Source organism: Cylas formicarius, unplaced genomic scaffold (genome assembly GCF_029955315.1).
Source record: "Cylas formicarius isolate icCylForm1 unplaced genomic scaffold, icCylForm1.1 PGA_scaffold_4__25_contigs__length_36172078, whole genome shotgun sequence".
Classification (NCBI taxonomy): Eukaryota; Metazoa; Arthropoda; class Insecta; order Coleoptera; family Brentidae; genus Cylas; species Cylas formicarius.
Window position 1 is genome coordinate 12,937,663 of NW_026844334.1, and position 21,086 is coordinate 12,958,748.

Here is a 21,086-nt window from a genome sequence, read left to right on the forward strand (position 1 = left end):
TCCAACTTGCTGACATTTCGCCAACAGGATGACTGGCGAAAAGTCAGCAAGTTCGACTATTACTATATGCAGTTGTTCATCTAAACCTCTGTTTCAACAGTAAAAATGTAAATAAACATAAATAAATACTCTTTGTGTTTTTTGCATATTTGCAGTTTGTTTCGTAGAAGAAAGAAACTTTGTTAAAATTATTTATAGATATAGGCCTTTGTTGAATACTGTAATTGAAATTTATTGGAGTTGACAATTAAATAATAATAATAATAATATTAGTATGAACATACCAAATTATGTAAAGAACATAATAAAAGGAAAAAATCAAACATTTCTATCATTTCCCTAAATATTTCGATTTTTGAGTGCCCCACATTTTACGTATACGTAAATAATAAAATAAATCTTTTGACTACCCTATAAGAAAACGCTTAGTCATATACAAAAAACTGTCCCATACAAAAATTAAATTGTATAGACAGAATTTCTACGAGTAATATTCAATTTTAATTTTCTGAAACACAACAATGTATTTGCCTCTTGAAGATTTAGCAAAGGCTATAGTCAGCAGTCGTAAAGCATGATGTAAAATTTTTGTCTTATCTTATTATCTTTATTTAGAAATTTCACATTCACTATTCACCCCAGTTATGTAGCATACGTGTCAAGTAAATAATACAGAAACAAAGAATGACTAATTCAATTAATTCATTCAAGAAGGTTAATTTGCAATGCAAAGTCAGAAAAAAAATAAAAATGTATATTTATGTAATGATGATTTTTGTTTCTAACCGTTTTATTGAGAAGTACTATACTTTTTGATTTATTTAATTCTAAAAATCATCTGAAAAAAGTTGGAAACACTACTCCCGACCGTTACTAACGAAGCTTAAAGTAATGAATATTTAATTTTAAAATCATTCTATTTGCAATCGACTTACATTCTACTCCCACTGCGCCACTCTCACCGACATTAACATAAACAAATGTATTTACGACCGAGTCAGACACAAATATCTTGAGAATTCTATATATAAACTTTAAAATCAAATTATTAAGTGTCCGATACGAAGTCCAAATGCACTCGCAGCCAAGTGCATCTTATAGTTTTATCGTTAGCGACAGAACAAACGTCCAAGTGGATAAAAAGGAAATTGAAACAGTATACTTTAATAAAAGTTTCATTAAACGAAAACACATCCCCGGGGGATCTTTTTGCGTTCGGCTGCCTTTTACCCGTTTTGGAACTAGAAATTAAGAAAATAGATTTCTCCGAAGGGAGAAACGAAATTTAACGTTTACAGTCATCTGTTTTAAATTACCACTGAAACGCGAGTACGTCGACAAATTATTTGCTTTTAAACGGGCGCGCAAAAATAATTCAAATTTTCGTCGTCCTCGGTGGTGTTGCTGCGGGAAGACCGACGTTATCCGTTTTTTTTTTCGGCGGTCGCGCAAATCCATTAGAGAGAGAACAAGTCGATTAAACCATAGAAAAAACTTTTGTTGTATGTGCCTCCCGAGGCCCATTATTCGACTTCCCCGGGAGTTCACGAAGTCTGCGAAGAAAAGTAATTTGAACTTTTGTGATGATGTTTCTTTGTCTGTAATGTATAAAATATCTGCTGGCGTCTGAGCTGGTTCATTAACTACCTAATGTACTTCAGGTAATTTGTGTGTTGGTGGACTTTTTTGTTTCGCCGAAAAAGGTACGTCAGGACTGACGTTCTCGTCGTAAATTCGAAAACTGCGTAAGCGAATGAAAACAAATTTGTAGACTTGCTGCAAAATAATCTTCCTGTGCCTTGGTCCCAATGCATACTTCACATGTATCAGTCTGAAATATGGCTCGCAGTGGGCCGCAAAACACAGAAATAGCGACCCGAGGGGTATAGGAAATATGAACGACATTCTAACAATTTCTTGCGAAGAATTCAAAAACCTGCTAAATATTTTTTTAAACCTATTGCATCCTACAAAAAATTCTTTAAAATTAATGTAAAGGTAAAGGTAAAGTATATAAACTATTTTTTTTAGGAACAATCCGCACTATTAGAGAAGAAGTTCCATTTTAATATAGCTAAATATTATGTTGCTTAATAAATCAAAATATTTTAAAGCGCCAAAGCATCTCCCTTACTGTGCAATTCACCAATAATACCTTTGGACCCATTCTGTTGTAATGTGTTATTTTTGTGAACTCCAATCTAAAAAATAAACAAAAATAAAAATGTTGCAAAAGTCATGTGCCAACTTCGTGGCCATATTTGATAAGTGAACTGATTTTCCTTTAATCCACTTGGTCTTTCAAAAATATGCGCTAATGTGCGGCTCATAAAAAAAAGTTCATGTAAACTCTGCAGAGTACGAAAATCCTAACCTAGCCCTTGTGTATTAAAAAAAAATGTTCGTAAAAGACACGTTTTGTCAATTTTTGTGACTTTCATTTTTTCGCTAGAAAAAGTTCTATTTTTAGTGGCTCATTCAAAGTCATTTAAAGATATAATATGAATCAAACCTTTTGCTAATACAGGGTGTCCATTAATACGTGTAAATTTTGAAAAAAGTAGACTCTATACCACACACATTTAATAAAACTTCAGAATTCATATTTAAAAAAATATTTAATAGTTAATTGATTGAAAATATCTAATAACGAAAGTAAATAATTAAAGTTTTTAGGCTAACTAAACAAGATAAGAAAAAAAAACAGAAACAAATAACTAAAAAAAACTTGAATATGGTGATACTGTGATATATTTTCAAAATATTGTCTTTAAAATAAGTAGTATCATGTATTTACTATTTAAAATATACTTGATATTCCCAACAAGTGACCTAATGTGGGCAGCTTTAAATTCAACAAGAATTTATAACACCCGTATAAGTTTTAAACCTCGAATATCTCAAAAAGTAAACAAAATTTAAATATAAAATAAAATACAAACACATCCTATATTTTGACCTAGAATTGATATCTGAATAAAAATATAGTGTGTTTCATTTGAAAATCATTTTTGTTACTTGAATTCGCCATAACGGCACCCCCTGTATAAGCTGAAGCGCATCTGTCAAACTGATTGAGTAGTGCATCATCTCCTTAGTATGTGCTTAAATTTTCGTTGCAATAGATGAATCAGTAGCGTCACAACACAATTTTATGTGGCAATCAAAATATGAAAAAAAAAACAATTTCTGCCTAACTATGCAAAATTTGAATAGGAATTTGTTAAGAAAGTGACCTTTATTTTAACCAAGGATTCCAAAAATGTCAAAATATATAGGATGTTCCCTTTAAAATAACAAAGTTGATGTCGGGGGGACACTTTTGGGAAACCTTGTGCCAACAAAACTATAATATTTTAAATCTTCAGGATAGTTTTATTTGGCACACGGTGTACGTCTCGTTAGCAATACAGAATATTCGTTAAGGTACCGCTCGTGACCCCACTGGATTTCACTTTTTTTAATTAATTAATTAATTAATTAATATAATGTTGCCTCTTGGAATTTATTTTGTTCTTATGGATAACAAATTTCCAGCCGGGCGTTAGATCAAGTTTTTCGAAACATGCTATGTTTGCTTTGTTGCTTATTAAACTTTTTTGTAACAACGAAAAATTGAATATTAAAAATATATATATATAGGCATAAAAAAATGCATAAGAAAAGAAAATGAATAAAATCGAACGAAAATGGTGTTAAATCGGAATTGGAAATTTGTTGAATAATTGATTACTATGGCTTAGATCATTTAAGAAAGTCAAAAATTACTTCCATAACAGTTGCTGAAACTTGCCATCACCACAATCATGTATTATTTAAAACTTGCAGTATGTAGAATTTTTTTTTTCAGGGTGAGAGGTAGAGGGTGAAAGAGACTTTTCCATCATCAGTACTGTTAATAATTCGATAGAACCACCACACAACTAAATACTTTTGGATCGAGAACCCAAGAATCATCTGCATAGATTTGATCAGATTAGATTAAAATTAGTCAAACATTCACTCATCGAAGTTTCCACAACAACCACTTAACCAACACCCTGTATGAGCTTCCCCGACGAGAACACCCACTCTGAGGCCCTGGCCTGCGCATCTCGATTAGGAGAGCTTATAAGTTTAACACGATACACACTATTCGGAGATGTTGTCCGGCATATAAAGCCGCCTTTATCGAATAGTGTTTGTACAGGCTATTAGACCTCTCGGCGTTCCCGCAGCCCCTTACACGTTTTCGGAGGGTGGATTCTCCGCAGTGACCGCGGTAGTTATAAAGACCAGAACATGGCCGGTGCCGGATTAATTCGGCCGTACTTCGGTCCCGATCATCTTCGAGAACACAAGAAACAATTTACGGGAAGGTGGATGGTTATACGCTTAAGGTGCCTCGGAAGTGGTAAAAGGAGATTCTCCGAAACCCGACCTTTCCGCATGGACCTCTTCTTTAGACGTTTTACTAAGAATACGTACTATAAATATTATTAATAATAATAATAATAATAATAATAATGATAATTTATTGATGTTAACAACCCTATGGTTTTACACAAGTCAGCAAAGAACATTGAGAAAAATCTACATATACCTATGTATAATTACAACGGCACAACGACATAACCCAGAAAACGCTAAACATTATTAAAATTGGTAAAAAAGTCATCAAATGAGTAATAGCACCCATCCATCAGAAGTGATTTGACCTTAATAGAGAATTGTCTCTCCGGCAGCTCTCTGACGCTAAGAGGCAATAGATTAAAGAATTTAGGTCCGTAATAGTTCTTATAATTTCTAGTCTTTGCAATTCTTGAGTAGTTAATCAACATATCATTTCTGTTACTGAAAAGATGGTGGCAAACATTAATATGAAGAGGATATTGATCCTGGTTCCTATAATTCAACTGCGTCATCGCCCTGATGGCTCGTCTCCGTATCGAAAAAACTCTTTTGGTAATTGAGGAGTGACCTCAAACTAAAATTGCCTAGCTAAATAATCCCTGAAAGAGTGAAAAATGTACCTACCTGACTATACTTTGAGAGACCTCGCCACCCACCCTGGAGAGCTGCTCACAAAAACCAATAATATGCTGCTCGAACATCAATTTCGGATCAAGCAGAACCCCAAGACAGTTCACATGTAATGGGTTGTTGAAAGTTGACTCGCGTATAGAAAAAATAATTTGTTGTGTTTTTGATTCATTGAGGTTAATTTGTTAGCACGAAACCACTCACTAGCCCCGGTCTGGGGCCCCTCCATCCTGTGCACCAAGTCGTTCTCAAGAATGACTTCGACAAGAAAAGGTAGTACCATTAGCGAACAATGTACAAACTATGTCAGCAACATGCTCAGTGAAATCGTTTATCCATAATTGATCCTTGGGGTACTCCATGTTCAAGAACTCTAATTTGTGATGATTTTCCATTCAGGACCACACCTCCTCCTCTTGGAAAGATAACTTTCAAGGAATCCAACCGATGAGGGATCCACACCATACCTCACCAATTTACTTAGAAGAAAAGGATGCCGGACACAGTCAAACGCTTTCGAAAGATCGCATAGGACTGTGCCGGAGTACTCTCTGCCTCCAAAAGCTGCGTAAACCTGATCAAGAAGTCTACTAATCACTCCACAAGTCGATCTACCATGTCTAAACCCAAACTGGGCCAGAGACTACAAATCGTTTCAATATTTTTACCGATTGTGGGGATAATAAATATTGGACGATAATTATTTATATCATTTACTTCTTGAAAACTGGAATCACTCTGCACAATTTCCAAGGGGTTAGAAAAAATACCATCGGATATACACCTGTTCGTCAGCTTAGTCAATGGAATAACTGTTAAGTCTTTAATGTACTGGATAATATTGATATTTATATCATATATGTATGTCTTTACTATCATTACACTTAAAACTGGTCAGGATGTCTCTCATTTCAATATATGAGGCTGCAGGGAAAGAAAAACGCTTATCCGTATGCGCCCTCATAGACTCAGTTGGATCGTAAGTATTATCAATATTTGTAGTTAATTTATTTGCTACGTTTGAAAAATATTCATTAAAATTGTCGGAGTGACACCCAGTGAATGAAAATTTGATCCATTCTTGCGTTTCCTATTGAAGACCTCCCATGCTGCCTTAGAAGTGTTAATGTTTTTATTTATGTAGAACGAGTTAGCAGACTTTTTACTTAATTTTATTTTCGCCCTGTAAACAGCCCTATAAGATTTTATTATATTTTCAATATCGGGAAATTTAGATATCAATTAAGCACGCAGCTTCTACAATAAAATTACTTCAAATAAAAAGAAAATAAGAGAACGTTAATTCAGTGTGTTTGTACTTTTTCGTTTGTCGCAATTGTTGCCATCGCAAGTAAACTTTCTCGTCGATGTAATATAATATAAGTAGAACGCATCTTTTAGGGTTAGTTATACTATCAGAAAAAATAACGATTGTGTAATATTGAATAGAAAGAATAGAATTCAAATGATATTCTGACTGATGGGCAAGGATAAAATGAACAACAAACTAAAAATTCCAGTTTTCTGTTGGATTTAGTTTAGTTTGACTGTGCTCAAAAATCTAGCAAAAGCAGCAAATTAGGAAGATCTTATATTTAATTCCGCTTTATTGCAGCATAAACTTGAAAGAGAAATACTAGTCAAGGTGTATGTGGTTTGATCTCGGAGTTTCCTTCACAAATAATATTGAGTTTAGTGCAAAAGCAATCTTGGCTTTGTTGGAGAGCAAAAGAAAATACTTTCAGGTTATATTCCTTTCATTAATTATTGAATAATTTGGTTGATGCACCTGAGTACCTTGCAATGGTATTCTAGTAACATCTCAGAAACCGAGAATGGTTTAATGTTTAATTTCATACAAAAAAAAACAGAATGTGCAAATTATTAAATGATACAATAAATGCATTTTATGAACTGTTTATCAAATTTAATAACAAAGTTAAGAAACTGGGTATAGGGAAGTTATACTTCCCTATACTCAGTTTCTTAACGCGAGATAGTAGTAAAATGTAAATTTGCAATGACAAGTATCATTAAACAGGGTGGACACTTAAATGTTACATTGTAAAGATAAATTGCAATCATTTTTCTGTATTTCAGTTTTTAAGATCTACACACTTCGAATCGTTCCTAAACTAGCGTCATACTAATTAGCACACAATAGTAGGATGAGTTTGGTGAATGGATAATAAATCTAGAGATGGTCAGATAATTGAGATTTCTAGAAAAAAAGTAAATAAAAATGTATATAGAAGTAGGAATAATATAAATATAGACGATTTGCAATAAATATTATTTAGAATGGAATTGTTGACTATCCAATTTCAGTAATATTCCAACACATTTTAACTATTTGTGCACCTCCGAATATTGAGTTTTGGTGGCGAAAAGCCTTGAAAATAATAATCTTCTCATTTTTAGAAAGCACAGTTTTACTAATCCGTTTCTAAAAACGAACTTTGTCAACAAATGCCGGAAGATAACTATAATTCTAGTTTAAAACATTAAGGCAACTACCTCTCCATCTACTTGCCACTCTCGGGAATATAGACAATTATCATAGTCAGAATATTATGCCTATAGAATACGGCCAAGACCAATAAGTTTTACAGTTCAATGTTTTATAACTCTGTCATATTAAGAAACCGAACATATTTATGTATTTTCCACTTTTAAAAATTGCATTTGTTGTAAGCTATAGTCATCTGACTGTGAATGGCAGTTCTCCGACATGTTCACGCAGCCGTATTTTATCTCTTTGTGCACGCTAGTAAATGTTTGCCAAGTTTCTCGGTTCAACAGTTTCCATAGGAAATGATCGAGTCGTTCTAAATAACTCCGGATGTTTTAGTAAGTTCGTTTCCTTAAATCCGACGGCATCTTCGCATCCGATTTATTTGTTTCATCCGTATCTATATGTACATGTCAACAAACGGAATCCATCCGCATTTAAATATTGACTCTCTTAAACTATTACCCCCGGGGGGAGGCGGAAGTTGTTGGCGTTCGAAATATCGTGTAAGGGACGGAAATAAAAATACCTTATAAAAGTTTTACCCAGCTCCTTTTCCGATACTTTGTCGGCCTGCGGGGGTTAATAGCATAATAGAAGAAACGGGCTATCGTAAAAATCGAACGCCGGACACAGGGGAACCAAAAACTTCCTCGGCCACTGCAATCTCTCATGAAATTGTATTAAAACTTACCCGCAATAGGAAATCCCAACTTCGGACATTGACGGCTAACGCACGTCTCGCGGCATTTATGTCTCCCGTGTCTCCCCCGGTTTCACCCTGCAGTGTCACGTCGCTTGGTCTACTTTTTTTTTAAATACTTCTATGCTGTTCTCATACTTGACCCCATAACATATAATATTTCGCAAAGACAAGATTATTGACAAGGCATTATTAAACCCATTGCCTTGGTTGCGTCGAGTAGTTCAACGGATCGTAAATCCCAGCTTTTTCTACTAGCGCGAAGCCAATAGCTCCATATTTTAATAAAAAAAGTAGTTGGTTTAGGAATAATGGCTAAGAACATTAATACTATATTATGCAACAAGTATGGTAATAGTATATTATTCGGCAAGTGCGGTAATAGTATATTATGCCACAAGTGCGGTAAACGGCATTTGACTCACGAGTTTATTTGAAACGAGCGGAGCGAGTGTTAAACAAACGAGTGAGTCAAAAAGTTTACCGAACGTGTTGCATACTATACTTTTTCTACGACCGTTAGTTTTTGGGTCAATTTTCGCAAAACAACACGAATACATTCACTGACATGACCGTCAAAATTGACAAACGTCAAAATTCAAAGCGTGGGAAATATCCCCGAAAACATCCGATTGCTCCCAAACCGGTGCGGTATAATCCTGGAAATGTCCGAAGTGGCTCGGATTCGTGGGAAACGAAACTGATGTGGTAAAGCGACGCTTCCCGCACGCTAGATCGGTGCGTAATTAAGTATTTTACAGACGGGAGTAGAAAAACGGCATTTGACTTACGAGTTTATTCGAAACGAGCGGAGCGAGTGACTTAAAATTTGACCGAATGTGTTGCATACTATACTTTTTCTACGACCGTTCTACAACACAAATACATTCACTGACATGACCGTCAGAATTGACAAACATTAAAATTCAAAGCGTGGGAAATATCTCCGAAAACATCCGATTGCTCCCAAACCGGTGCGGTAAAATCCCGGAAATGTCCGAAGTGGCTCGGATTCGTGGGAAACAAAACTGACGTGGTAAAGCGACGCTTCCCGCACACTAGATCGGTGCGTAATTAGGTATTTTACAGACGGGAGTAGAAAAACGGCATTTGACTTACGAGTTTATTCGACACGAGTGGAGCGAGTGAATTAAAATTTGGCCGAACGTGTTGCATACTATACTTTTTCTACGACCGTTCTACAACACAACATTGACATGACCGTCAGAATCGACAAACTTCAAAATTCAAGGTGTGGGAAATATCTCCGAAAACATTCAATTGATCCCAAACCCGTATGGTAAAATCCCGGAAATGTCCGAAGTGGCTCGGATTTGCGGGAAACGAAAGTGAGGTGGTAAAGTGAAGCTTCCCGCATGCTAGATCAGTATGTATTTACGTAATTTACAGACGGGAGTATGAAAATGGCATTTGAATTACGAGTTTATTTGACACAGGCGCAGCGAGTGCTTAATAAACGAGTGACTTAAAAAGTGTATCAAACGTGTTGCATATTCTACTTCTACGCCTGTTAGTTTTTGAGTACGTTTGTGCAGAACAACACTAATACATTCACTGACATTCAATTCAATGATTTTGTTATATGTACGTGACTAAAGTTTATTATTTGTCTATTACGTGTAAAGAGTTTAAACTACCTAAAATGGAAGAGCGAGTATTGTTGGTAAGTTTTAGGCCTCTCCAAGTATTAAATATGGAAAAATAATTTTGACAAGGTTAGATTTTTCAAGATTATTGAAAAAAAAAACATTTTATTTAATGAAGTAAGAACAACAAGTCTCATGCGAATTTAGTTTTAAAAAAGTTAGGGTGATAGCTAGGGTGTATCACACCTACAAATTTAGAAATTTATCGTACTAGTCTGTCTAGTCCAGGATGAATTGCCAATGTTAAACGTTTGAAGGTTGTACACTTTTTAACATGAAACACCTTATTTCAAGATCCACCAGTAATACAGCAGGAATTATGTCAAGCTTTTTACGGCAGTGTCTGTGTATTAAATTCCCACGGTGCTGATATCTAAGCCTTTGCTAATCGGGAAACCATCTGAGGATGTCCAAGAAGCATAAATAATATTGGTATTCTTGGTTCTTGATGTAAATCTTAAACACATCAGTACGGTTTATTAAAATTTTATGTTTTTAATATTTTATTTTATATGTTCTTGATACAAATTTATATAAGAAAATTTTAATGTTGATATTTGTTTTTTCAGAAAATTGAATTTTTAAAATCAGATTTTAATTTTATAAAATTTATATATTTTTTCAAAATTAAATAAAGTTGGTAAAGTTACTTATTTTCGAAAGCAATTGTCAAAAATATTTACCAAAAAAAAATTAAATATATTGTTAGGAGTGAACTTAATTTAATTTGTGAATTAATTAGAAATAGTATGTAATTCGAAAACGGATTTGGTGAAATTGTTGGCATTTAAAAAAAAAATCTACATAACTTTTTCCATATTTAACAATTAGTATAAGTTAAACTTTTAATATTTAGTTGCCCAATTGACTAGCCGACATATTTTTACTCAAATACTACGAAATTTCATTGCTGAAAACACATCTAGCTCATATACAATTTGAATTAGGTTGCAATATTTATTTACTTAATTACGAAAGTCACTTGTTGAAAATAAATACGGCGGGACTATCTGACAGCTTACAATTCTATAAAACATGAAGTGTTCTGTGATTGTTCGCTTCTTTTTTAGAGTAGTTATTTAAAGTTGGGACCAAGCAAAACTGTATATAGTCATGATACACAACCGCTGTGTTCAAATTAAAGCAAAGTATTTCCGAAATTACAGCTGGGATTCCACACAACGAAGAAAAGCTTACTATATACAAGTAAGTTATCGAGAGTTTTGAGAATTATGGGGTTTAAAAAGTCCTTTATGTTCTTTTTTATAACGCCACCTTCTTTGTTACATTCGCTAATGCATTTTTTATATGATGTTTACGGACAATTTTTTCTAAATAGAGTGAATGACTTCAAAGTCCTTCATTTCCGCGATACTTCTTTTAAAAAATGAAATATTAAAATATTTTGATGTATTTATCAACAAACTATTTTCACAGCACTGCTGATGTTTTTCTTGGGTCTCACTTTTAAAGCATTCAAACCGGAAATTTGGTATATCTGAAACATCATTTATGTGTTTATGTTTATGATGAATAACAAAGGATCGAGGTGAAGCTGTCATCGCTTAGAATCACTAGGCTTACATAAGGCTGCTGAGGCATAAGTGCAGCGATGTAGATCACATCACCAACAACATAACATTATCGCCATCAACATCAACCGCCTCGCTGAAATCAGTGTAGACTGCGTCCAGCTGACTTCCACTAGGGAGAGGAAACATGATCTTACATTACACGACATACTCAACATATTCAAATCGCAACACATCTAAATTATTCACAACTACATTATTTAACAAGAACTTTATCAGGCAGCGGCGTCTTGCAGATGACTCGCGAACAACCTGGCCCGTCATCTCTGTAACTCCCAATTCATTACACGGTCAATAAAATTTATAAATCGCGCGGAAAATGAAAACGCCTCGCTATCCGAAAGGCTTAATGATTAAATTTTTCGCTGTATACGAGAGATTTATACGGTGTTTTGAGAGTACGGACGGGGCGCAATCAAAATGTTATTTTTAACGTTCGCGGGAGAATTTATAAGCGTTTTATAGCATCTATTATTGTAGGTAACGTTCAGCACTGCACCTATCCGCTTTTAAGTCGTGCAACAAAATAAATCGTTCTTTTTACACTCGAGCTCCCTCCGCCCGGAATTAAACACGCTCTCTGGAATTTTTCCTTACCGTGAAATACTTTACGCTGATGGTTTTCCTTGCACGTATATATCGCTTAATACCATCTGATGTATTAAACTTGTACTTATTCGCGTTTATTTTGAATTTTCATAATTCCGTTCTATCATAAAGCGACTGCATCCTTTGAACAATTAATCAACGAATTAATACAAAAGAATTAATATTTTCTAAACTAGTCTAGCCGAAACAGTTATTATGATGTTGTGACGTGCTGGAAATTTCAAGGACTGTGGTGAAATAAAAATTCTTTAGCTTCTTCTACGCAACAGTTCCCGCTTTATGTGTTCTGAAAACCTCAGCAACTTCTTAGATAAAGAAGCAAAAAAAAAAATCAAACTGGAATATTATGACGAGCTTCCTGAAAGAGGTAAGTCTGCGACCCGAAAAACAAAAACTCGATTACAGAGGCAGTAAGTACCAGAACGGAATTGCCAGAACAATCTTATAATAAATTTCAGATGTTATATTAATTATTAGTAGTGCGTTATTTCATAGTGGCCTTATATACTATTATACAAATAAAAAGAAGAAGAAAAATCGTTCTCATTTTCTAAAATAAATGTTTTTAACATTTTTTTTCTGATTACTTACGGATAAGTCGTTTTTCAATATCTACTGGTAACTCGAGATTCGTCTTTGGCGCTTCGTAAGTAAGATTGCGGAGGTGAACGTATCTTAAGATTTGGGTAAAAGTTTCTTAAGCAATCCGTAGTATTATAGACAGACCCAACTGGCATGTTTTGTGAATCGTACGTTAGAATTGATAATATAGCAACAACTTTTTTAATTCAGTTTTAAACTATATTTTAACCTCAGTCATGGTTAATTTTTCAATTTTTACATGCTCGAGTAAAGTAATTGGGAATCGTCAGCGTATTTATGAAGAAATGCTTGATTTATAGGATACATATGATAAATTTGACAAATAACCACCTACATAAAAATAAAGGAAAATTATAAACATAGAGCAGGAGGATACGTGGACGCTGCTTACATCCACTGCAAATATTTCTTGTGATGAATGCTATCATGCAAAGTAATATAATAATATCAGTTATGTCCTTCAAACTCAACCAGACATCTTACCGAATGACCAACGAAAGGAGAAAGAAAACGGGAGGTTGAGTCAAACATCCTCGCTGTTGGTTTTGTAGATTGTATATATTACCCAAGATCGAGAGTCAAAGCTAAAAATCGGTTTTAAAGGTATTTCGTCATCTTAGCGACGAGGGTGTTGATTTTTCACAACTCAAGTCCCACGCGTTGGTTCAGCAATTTTAGCAAAAAAAAACGGGTTTTTAGAGAATTTCGTCATAACCGGTTTGACATCAATAGCTCATCAACTCATTAATCCGAGATTCACATCAAAATCAATTCGGAACTGTACGTCCGGGGTTGTATATTTTGAAAACTGATTTTATAACAAGCTGTTTATTCACGCCCGGCGTTCATCCGGAGTTTTGTTGGCACAACTACAAAACGGATTGTCAAAACTGTAATTCCTGCTTTTGAAACTCCCCGGACGTGTACGTTTGTCCATGCGGAATAAAGCAGTCGGAAAAATTTACCATGGAAAATTATTTACGCCACTCTTAACCGAAACAAGTACATTAAATTACCCGCTCCCCGTGTGCAATGAAACTTCCACCGCCACCACCACCGCCGCCGCCGACGCTCCGAATGTAATTTTAAAATATATTTTCATTTGGAGTGCGGTTATGAGTCGTCGGCATCAAGTATCCGAGGGATAACGACGAACTCTTCCCGTTGTAAATTAAATTTCGGTCAGTGTGTAGGTTATAATTCGGCGAACAAGGACGAACCTCGCCGCTTGATTCCAAACGTCAACGGTAATACATTCCTGTAGGTTTGTAATTGACTCTAAAATTCCCAAATTTCATTCTAAATTGAAACCGGAACTCTCGTTCTCAGGCAATGAATTATTGCCATGACGGGATGACGCATGAACGTGTGCCGAATAGCGATGGACCCACTTCTTTGTCTCAACTAACACCTGACCACAATATGGACAATGATAATTTTTTTCAACTGAAGTTTTTTTGTATAGTAAATGCGTAACAAATTCAAAGATAAAAGCTATTAAAATAATGAACCATTTACGTTCAGTTCAAAGACGAAAATTCCATAAGAGAATCGTCCATCACATAGAAGAATCTGTATACGAAAGCTACGAGTATATCCAAGGCAGGACACTATTGTATAGTAACGTAAATTTACGTTTAGTTCAAAGACTAAAATAATAAGGGGTGTTTTTTTTTCGATGCATAGAATTTTAAGCTGCAATAAAACAACGATGGATTATTCGATTGACATGAATTTTATTTGTCCGAAAGATAATCTTGTGGCATTACATTTTAAATATGATTTCTGGCATATGACCGCCACGGCTGACGTGGATGTAGCCTGGATGTCCAATTTTCGATGACTTGTTCCAACATTTGTGGCCGTATATCGGCAATAACACGGCGAATGTTGTCTTCCAAATGGTCAAGCGTTTGTGGCTTATCCGAATAGACCAACGATCAATGACATAGCCCCACAGAAAGTAGTCTAGCGGTGTTAAATCACAAGATCTTGGAGGCCAATTCACAGGTCCAAAACGAGAAATTAGGCGGTCACCAAACGTGTCTTTCAATAAATTGATTGTAAAAAAATTGTTGAAACCACATCTCCTGGACATAATGGTTATTCAATTCAGGAATGAAAGAGTTAGTAATCATAGCTCTATACCGATCACCATTGACTGTAACGTTCTGGCCATCATCGTTTTTGAAGAAGTACGGACCAATGATTTCACCAGGCCATAAAGCGCACCAAACAGTCAGTTTTGCTGGATGTAACGGTGTTTCGACATACACTTGAGGATTAGCTTCGCTCCAAATGCGGCAGTTTTGTTTGTTGACGTTGACGTAGCCATTCAACCAGAAGTGCGCTTCATCGCTAAACAAAATTCGCTTATGAAAATCGGGAACAACGGCAATCTCGTTTTGGGCCCATTCGACGAATCTACGCCTTACTTGCACAAGTTGAATTTTGTAAGCACGTAAACCAAGATCCTTCCGCAAAATCTTCCATAAAGTAGATGGACACAGATCCAATTCCTATGCTCGATGGCGGATGAACTCATTCGGGTCTTAATCAATGCTACGCCCTACAGCAGCAATAGTTTCTTCTGTACGCACCGTAACAGTAATGCCAACTTAAAGTTCTATACATCGAAAAAAGAAAAAAAAACACGCATTAGAATCAATCGTCCATCACATCGAAAAAGATTAAAATCACTAATGTTTAGTTTAAAGACTAAAGAAATTATAGAATGTTCGTCCAGACAACCCATATGCATATGTTCTGTTCTCTAAAATTTTGGAAAAAACTGTAGCCCGTCATATTAAATCTGTTATAGAAATGAAAAACTTTTTACCTACTAATTCGTGCGATTTCGTGCTCAATATTCAATCGAAACAGCTTTGGTATGGATAAATCTCGACCATTTTGATTTTGCATGACCACGATCTAGTAAATTTTAAGCTACCATTAGCAAAACTAAAAGATATTGAATTTGACGGATTTTCACGAAAGTTATTTGAAATATACTTTTCAGAGAACGTTAAGAAAAAAAGTTTGGGAGTTTGGGAGGATTCTTTTTATTTTTTTGATGACCAGAATATTTTGAGATGTTCTTTGTTGCATTTGTACGACAACGATTTTCACATGGCTTTTTCATTTCCAATATAAAATGCTTTAAAACCTAACCTTAATAAATTCTGATCTAGATCACTGATATATCCGTATACTGAATATTGTTCTGCAGTTTATTATCAGCATTTGCCTCCATATAATAAGCTAAAGTAACAGCGTCTCCAAAACGATAGTTTGATTTTTTTCTTTTTTTAGTTAGTGTACATGCACCAAAAATCATTTGTTGTTTGTAAAAAAATGTAACATTCAGAAAAATCAAATATGGAGAAATAATTTTTTATTAAATATTTTATAAATATGTTTCCATTCGATATTAGTTATGTACATGAAAATTTAAATACAAAATTTGCCAGCATGATGTGAAGTCTCAGAGCCTGATTTGTTAACTGATTCTAATACTGTACCTAAAAGTCAAGAGACCGTATGTATGGTGACCGTAACGAACAAAATCAGAAATCTAAATAACATAAAGGATATTTTTAAATTAGTTTTCTATATTTCATAGCGCGATCCCTCAGGTCTCTTTGAGAAAAAAAATTCACATAAAGGCCAAAAAAGATAAAAAAGTTATTTGACTTTATATTACAAAAAATATAGTCAAAAACGGATTTTACATACTAAAAAAAAACAATGCTAGAAACAAAGCAAGGGATCAAATTCAGTCCGAAGTAAATGGAAACTTCGAAATTAATTTCACTTTCTAGAGGAAACTGTATTAAGTATTAGTGGGTTTCGATATGAACAGTTTTAATAGTTCTTTGCATAGTTAATAGTTCTAATACATCCGAAATATTTTGTGGGAATCTAATATGCACTTCTAGAAATCCGACTCTCACCCGCGTAATTCTCCTAGGAAATAAAGTTGCCATTTTCTTGGAGGGATATGTCACGTGGAAACTTATGAAACAATCCTACGGAACAAAGACATTGGAGAATATAGCACACATCCTAAGACACGACATTTTCTCGGCTCAGATAAATCTACGAGGGAATATCTCGGGGTTGGTTGTTAAGGGATTAATCTCTTGACGGGAGCCGAAATGGGGTGAAATTAGATCTCTCCATCCCCCGACGTAACTCGCGTTTTACAGATACGTATATATATATATATATATATATATATATATATATATATATATATATATATATATATATATATATATATATATATATATATATATATATATATATATATATATATATTTTGTTTTAACTCAGCGCGCGGAACGTTTAATGAATATCCATCGAATTGTCCGTCGAAGCAGCCCCACGCCCCGCAAAACGGACTAATCTCATCGAAACCAACTCGGCGCACGAGATTTTTGTATAATTGAGCCGACTCACGGCATCTCTTATCATAATTCGCGTGTTAAGCAAGCGAGAAAAAATGTAAAACAATGGAAACTTTTAATTCCCGGGACTCGCCATTATTCATGTCGGCCCCTTTGTACCGCCGTTATATTTTGTTTACCGACTACATTATTTACATGTGGAAAGCACTTCTCGCTTTCCGTAATGGTTTTTGACTCGACACGTTTTGGTTGAAATGCGCATAGACTAACGTTACTTTGGACCTGTCAGATTGGTGCCAATCAATTGCATACTAATTGCAAGCAACTGAGTGAAAATACAACCAATGGAATACAGTCAATATCCCAAATACTGAAAATCTTTGAGTCTGGTCATTATCAACATAAGGCTAATTTGGCGATGAACAAAAATATAGCTAAAACGACTATGGCAGGAAGCATAATAATAATGTTCTGATATTCTTCCACGGATATTAGGAAACGATCATGAGCATTGACTTTGAAAAGCAACCGAAATATTAAATTAAATAAATAAATTAAATAGTTATGATAATATGAATAACTTGCTGTATAATAATGTTTTTATCAAAAACTATGCACTTTTAAATACGTCAATTGCCCCTTGGTGTGATTAGATAGTCTTACAACAAAATTTATTATTGTTAATTTAACTAAAGAAAGAATACTCTATCAATAAAATCAAAAAATCATTGCCTGGAAGGCCCGGACCAAGGTGTTAGTTAAACGAACAATGGAAAATGAAAAGGGTGGCTAAATTCAACTCGCGGAGAGTAGATGCTAAGCAAGCATTTCGGCGAATATCAAAAGTCGGAAGTCTCTTAGTAGTAGTAGTACTAGTAGTTTTTTTTCAGGAGTTTTTTTGCCTAATAGCGTTGGGGCGGAAAGGTCCAAGAGTTGGACAAGTCCGATCGACAGAACAGGAGAGAAGAGGAAGGGATCCCACCCAACATCAGTTGAAGAAATGCGAAACAAAGTGGGACCAAGCTAGGGTACCTCGGGCTTGCTAAACTAGTTGTGAGCCATTGAGGGAAGTAGTAATAGTAGTTGTGGTAGCAGAAGTAGTACTAGTAGTAATCGTTGAACAAATTAATAATAGTAGTAGTAGTGGTAGTAGTAGTAGTAGTAATAATAATATTTTGTAACACAGGGAACGTTCAGAATGGAATAGTAACAAAACTTCAAACTTATCCACATAGTTACTAGATACAATTTGAAAATTCTGAATCCAAATAATACATGAAGGGAGTACGAGTCATATCACTATTCACTTTCAACCAATAGGATCTGTTAATTCAAATCTTGATTTCAATGAATTCGACCTTACGGCGTTCAACAATCGACAGTTCGTTAATTTGACACTTCGAAAGTTTTTTTATGAGGCATTTTTTCCACAGTGTTGCGTCGAAATGTGTCCAGAACTTATGGAAAAAGTAAATTAAGTGTGTGCAGATCTAGATCTTTGTATAAAAAGAAAATTGTGCAATGTAAGTTAGTATGTGCAACCAAGAAGCGTGTCTGATGATCAAAATGATATAGCAGCATTAGGAGTACCAATATTGCAGTATTTACGGCCTTTATTTTTTATTTTTATATTATTTATATTATTTATTTAGTATTTAACAGCTATATATCTCATCGAAAGACCTTAGCGATCAATGCTATTTTAATTCTTTATGATCGTAATATTTTTTTAATAGAATTTTAGTTAACAAAGAGGACAAAATGTTAAAAAAAAGGTAACTGCAAAACCAAAATGGCTTAAATTTCTTTTTTAATGTCAAAATAAGGCCTGTTTGTTGTCTTTATTTGAGACACTGTATATCACCTCATTTAATTGGATACTTTTTTATGACGAGCCACAGATATAAGATTTTTCAAAACATACAAAAAAAGGAGTGAATCTTTGTTTCAAATAAAAGGTAGCTATTAAATCGCAATTTTTTACTTTTTTAAGAATGGGTAGAGGGGTATTTCATTCGGGTACCCCTTTTTTTACTTTTTTAAGAAGGGAGATTTCATTCGGGTACCCCTATCATTCTTCCTAAGTTAAACAACGGATGATAAAAAGAGAATTTCTTAATCAACTCAAAAAAATAAAAACGTTGTTTTTCGGCTATATTTTTAGCAACTTTTGGCGTTTATATAATAAATTATATTTCTGTTTCAACCAGTTTTTCGCAATGGTTTTTAAACACTCGGGAGTAAAATTTATTACTCAAGTCAAATAATTTACGAAAAAAAGGGGAAATGCGCAGGGGGTAGTAAAGAAAGTAATATAAATTAACTTGAAATAAATTTCAGAATTCAAAAACGATATTCATTAAAAACTTGGAAGTCAGTGAGCGTTACACCGAAAGCAGCAACCCGTTGAAGATATTTTTAAATATTTAGATGCCGCGTATAAGTGTGAAAGTGTGAAACAATGGTCAGTGTCCGCGGTTTTAGTGCAAGACCGGTTAATTTCAATATCAGATAAAAACCCATTAAAACAGTAGTCCTCCGACGACATCCAAACCATTTAATAGCGAATTTAAGCGACAGATATGTCGAGATTAAACTCGTTCGACGCGTTCATTAGAAACGAAGCCGTAAGAACTTTTGAAGAATTAATTAAGACTTTAAACGTAAAGCCGGTCCTCGCCGGCAATAAATTCCGAAATTAATTTGTCTCCTTGGGAGAGAGAAGGTGGGATTTTTACCAACGCCCGTACATTCGAAGAGATATTAATTATGTAGGTTTTAAATTATCAAACGGAATTCCGCGCCAAATCACCTCTTTGCGTTGTTAATGTTTCACCGATTAAGACGATTTATGTCTTTAATGTTGCGTGGAGGAATTGGGGAAACCAATTAAAATTATGGTGATCTTCTTCGGCAATATTTTACGCACGAGGGACATTTCAGTTTCGAAGACTTATTATTAATATATGTATATTCTTTCCCGGCCCTCGATGCGATTACTATCCGAAATCAGTAATCGGAGTGTTTTACTGAGGCTGCGCGAAGACAATTTGTATTCTGTACAGTGTTTTTGTTTCGTTGATATTATATAGTATAGGCTAAATGGTAAGTCTAAAAAAACTAAAATATCTGTCCAATTCTTTATTTTAGTGTTTTGTTTAAGGCAGACTAAGATCTACGCTAACTTAGAAGACGCAGAGTACATTTAAAAAGTTAGCGATAAAAAAGAAATTAAATACAAATACAGAATCAAGTGGCATATATGGTTATTTTAATTTTCTAGATATTATCAAAAGTAACACTTTGTTAAATGGGACTACCTGCATCTGAACAGCTCAAAAAATGCATTTTCGTTGGAAATTTTATGAAAAGTATATTAAAAACAACAACACCTATAGACAGCAAATAAAAAAACACATTTACAGACTGTGCTAATCACTTCATCAAATGCCATTGTGTTTGTCAGTGTTCAAGAGTCTGAAAATATTTTTGAAATAAAATTATGGTGGTTGGTGGTTCAACAGCTATTTTCATAGAGCAAGCAAAATGATAAATTCGTCAAAAGAATATACGTAATTTATTCTTGATGCAGTCGTCAACAAATTAGACTGAGTATATAATCTTGTCATTCATAGTATCATAATTAATAGTGTCATAATTAGGTGTAGCAGATATGAAAATAATAAAATTCAAGTATATACTCCAGTTCTCTAGGAATGATTTTAGCAAAATTATGACCAAAAAGTTATATAGCTGATAAAATATTTACGGTACAATTTGAACCTGTTAGCATGGATTTTGTTGGAAATATTAGGTTACCATTTTGTTTATTTTAAGTGCAGACCAAGTTGTAATGGCATCAATCCCAAAAAATTACAACAGAATCCAAAAAATCAAATTATTAATTACCACGGTGTGAGCCTTGTGTAATTTTAGGTGATATCGCCCTAAATAAATAACATATAAAAA

The 21,086-nt window shown here is 34.3% G+C and overlaps 1 protein-coding gene across 3 annotated transcripts in view; it reads right to left on the reverse strand.

The window, feature by feature from the left end:
- LOC132701093 (semaphorin-2A) overlaps positions 1–21,086 on the reverse strand; it is an 836,804-nt gene that overhangs the window by 318,470 nt on the left and 497,248 nt on the right. The gene's annotated exons all lie outside the window — the stretch shown is intronic.